This window comes from Bos taurus, chromosome 3, assembly GCF_002263795.3.
Source record: "Bos taurus isolate L1 Dominette 01449 registration number 42190680 breed Hereford chromosome 3, ARS-UCD2.0, whole genome shotgun sequence".
In the NCBI taxonomy this organism is placed as follows: domain Eukaryota; kingdom Metazoa; phylum Chordata; class Mammalia; order Artiodactyla; family Bovidae; genus Bos; species Bos taurus.
Genome location: NC_037330.1, coordinates 18,805,443 through 18,809,402, shown reverse-complemented (window position 1 = coordinate 18,809,402; position 3,960 = coordinate 18,805,443). Strand labels below are relative to the sequence as shown.

Here is a 3,960-nt window from a genome sequence, read left to right as displayed (position 1 = left end):
CTTCCTCTCCTGTGACCTGTGGTGATCAGATGTAGTGGTTATGAGGGTGGGTCCTGAGATCAGACTTCAGAGTTTGCTTCCTTGCTCTGTAACTTACCTGTTTTATAACCTTAATCTCTGAGTGTCTCAGATTCTGTATCTGTAAAACAGGAATAAAAATAAGTGATGCTGTGAGGATTAGGGCACCTTATAGTAAAACCTCAGTAACTATCATTATCTCTATTTCCCATCTTCTGCAGGTAGTTTGGTGTTATGTGTGGCTAATGTTACAGGAGAGACATATGTTTTGTTAACAAAGTTAAAAAGTTACTATCTATTTATTTAATTAATTGTGTTGTGTTAGGTCTCCTTCTTTTCTTTTTGCTTCTTGCACTGCTGTGGTGACAGCTCTCTTGTACCAAATGGCCTCTTCCTGTGATTATTATTTTAAATCTATAACTAGTCAAACAGATACCAAAAAAAAAAAAAAAAGGCAGTAGTATTCAGTCTAACCACACCCAAGTGAAGGCAGATGTTTGACTGTTGCCATGGTGATGCAGAATATTTTGTAAAACACTTGGCCTGGGGGGCAGATAATGAGTCATTCTTGGGGCTGGGTGGGGAGAGGGCAACTGCTTTCAATTAAAACCACGCCAGCCAGAGCACTAGTTGAATCGAAAGACTCCCCTGTTTCCTGCAGTAAATCAGAGACATCTCAGGTCTGGGGATTTGGTTGTACACGTGGTTCATTTGCCGTGTGAATGTTTTCTCCTGTTTTCTTCCCCTGGGTAGACGGAACTATTGATACTCTTTTGCTCTTCTGCATATATCAAGGAATAGCAAACTTAGTTTTGATAAAAAATGTGGTCTGTTTTCCCATGTAGTCCTGACACGACTAAACCCAGAATTGTGAGCTGCTTCTCTTGTTTCCTGCCTCTCCACACATACTCATTGTCCTAAGTAAGGCATGCTGAAATATGTTATTCAGCATTTTCTTCTCAGTAGGAGTAAAGCACGTGGGAGGAGGTTTTTCAGACAGAAGTGTTTGAACAACTACAGGCACTGTAATTTCAGGATGGAAAATCGGTCCCAGATATGGCTCGTCTGGAATTTACTAGCTGGCTGAAGTCAGTAATCACTGCAGATGGTGACTGCAGCCATGAAATTAAAAGACGCTTACTCCTTGGAAGGAAATTTATGACCAACCTAGATAACATATTCAAAAGCAGAGACATTACTTTGCCAACAAAGGTTCGTCTAGTCAAGGCTATGGTTTTTCCTGTAGTCATGTATGGATGTGAGAGTTGGACTGTGAAGAAGGCTGAGCACCGAAGAATCGATGCTTTGGAACTGTGGTGTTGGAGAAGACTCTTGAGAGTCCCTTGGACGGCAAGAGATCCAACCAGTCCATTCTGAAGGAGATCAGCCCTGGGATTTCTTTGGAAGGAATGATGCTAAAGCTGAAACTCCAGTACTTTGGCCATCTCATGTGAAGAGTGACTCATTGGAAAAGACTCTGATGCTGGGAGGGATTGGGGGCAAGAGGAGAAGGAGACGACAGAGGATGAGATGGCTGGATGGCATCACTGACTTTTGTGTGATATTCAGGGTACTGTGCATAAAGAATTTAACCCTAAGTACAGGCATAGCTGGATGGCATCACTGACTCGATGGACATGAGTCTGAGTGAACTCCGGGAGTTGGTGATGGACAGGGAGGCCTGGCGTGCTGCCATTCATGGGGTCGAGAAGAGTCGGACACGACTGAGCGACTGAACTGAACTGAACTGAGGTCAGTAAATCAGCATTCAGAAATCTGAGAGGCAGAGTGACATGCTATCCCCTGATAAGAATGTGCCATGGGTCTCCAGTGCCATGGGTTCGTTTAAATTAATACTGCTCAATTGTCATTGACCCTCCATTGCATATTGGGCAGGAGCAGAATGTACACATGCCCTTTGGTCTTACTTAGCTGTCGTCATGCCCAAGGCACCATGCTAGGCCAGAAGCAGAGATATAAATGCTCTGAAACACAGTTGTTACCTTCTAAGAATTTCTAATCTAGGTAAGAAAAGACAGGGGAAAAAAAAAGCAGGAAAAATTATCTAGCAATAATATGAGATGCTGCCGCTGCTAAGTCGCTTCAGTCGTGTCCAACTCTGTGTGACCCCATAGACGGAAGCCCACTAGGCTCCCCCATCCCTGGGATTCTCCAGGCAAGAACACTGGAGTAGGTTGCCATTTCCTTCTCCAATGCATGACAGTGAAAAGTGAAAGTGAAGTCGCTCAGTCGTATCCAAATCTTAGCGACCCCATGGACTGCAGCCTACGAGGTTTCTCTGTCCATGGGATTATCCAGGCAAGAGTACTGGAGTGGGGTGCCATCGCCTTCTCCGAATATGAGGTGCTGCTGCTGCCGCTGCTAAGTCACTTCAGTCGTGTCCGACTCTGTGCAACCCCAGAGACAGCAGCCCACCAGGCTCCCCCGTCCCTGGGATTCTCCAGGCAAGAACACTGGAGTGGGTTGCCATTTCCTTCTCCAATGCATGAAAGTGAAAAGTGAATGTGAAGTCGCTCAGTTGTGTCCAACTCTTGGCGACCCCAAGGACTGCAGCCTACCAGGCTCCTCTGCCCAGGGGATTTTCCAGGCAAGAGTACTGGAGTGGGGTGCCATCGCCTTCTCTGAATATGAGGTACAAGGTAATAAAATGAACAGTATCAGCAACAGTGGCACATGTGTGGAAGAGAGAGGAGTCACCCTGTACTGTGGTGAAGGCAGGTGGGATCTGAAATGAGAGATGGGTGGGTAAAGAACAGGGAGAGGGCAATAAAGAAAGAGAAAGAAGAGCTACATGCAGGTCCCAGCACTGGAACTTGGTTTAGGAAGGGGTGTTAGCACCAGCCTGGTGGCTCAGCCAGTGAAGAATCTACCTGGAATGTGGGTGACCTGCATTCAATCCCTTAGTCATGAAGACCCACTAGAGAAGGAAATGGCAACCCACTCCAGTATTCTTGCCCAGAAAATCCCATGGACAGAGGAACCTGGCGGGCTACAGTGCCTGGGGTCACAAAGAGTCAGACATGACTGAGCAACTTACACTAAAGGAGGGTCAAAAACTGAGGGCAAGACAAGGCATCGGTGTGGGTGCTGTTAGCCTATGGTGGTGGTGGTGGGGGGGGTGGTCAGCAGCACAGAGCCTAAGGACTACAGAGTCAACCCAAACCAGGAGAGCTGTGTAGAATCCAAAGGAGGTTATTTAAAAATGTGTGAGTTATGGCCTTGCCGAGAAGACTTGACAGAATTTGCTCAACTCAAATCAAGCAATAAAGTGCAAAAGTTTACGACATAATTCTATTAGGTTCAAAAGATCTGATGAATTGGCTTTATATTATAGTGACTTGAGAGTCACTATAATAAATGGAAGGTCTCATTAATAGAAAAAAAAATTAAAAGTAAAATATACTAAATCTGCAAAGTCAGTTTTAAACTATTTAAGGGCATTTAATTAATTTGTGAAGGCACATCTTAAAAATGATTGTTGAATTTTGCTTGATTAATAACTAGAATATCAAGATTTATACTAGAAATACTGGGCTTTAAAATTTGACTTGGATAAACCAAATGTTAATCTTCAAAAATCAAAGCATCTGCTAATAATCTTTTTCTGTGTACAACCGCCACTTTGGTGGACACCAACAACCTGATCTTGGCGTGGGCCAAGTCTCAGTAGCAGACCTTCTGGGGAGGAGGACGAGGGCTGGCTGCAGGCCCGGCACAGTGTGGGGAGGTCCTCTGTTGGCCATAGATGGTTCAGGCAGCCAGGTGGTGAGCACCAGGAGAGGGCTGTCAACACTTGGGACTGAGGTTTGAGGAGGGAGTTTAGTTCCGGGAGACGTGGAGAGGAATAAGATAACAGTGACAGCGTGGGATCCCAGGCAGGAAGTGGAGTCAGCTGTCATACTTTCTAGGTGGCAGAAAGTC

At 45.3% G+C, this 3,960-nt stretch overlaps 1 non-coding gene across 1 annotated transcript; it reads left to right on the top strand.

Moving 5' to 3' along the window:
* Nucleotides 1-573: 573 nt before the first annotated feature.
* MIR2412 (microRNA mir-2412) lies at nt 574-651 on the top strand. The gene has a single exon (NR_031307.1). It is a non-coding gene; the product is annotated as a microRNA mir-2412 (primary transcript).
* Nucleotides 652-3,960: the final 3,309 nt, after the last annotated feature.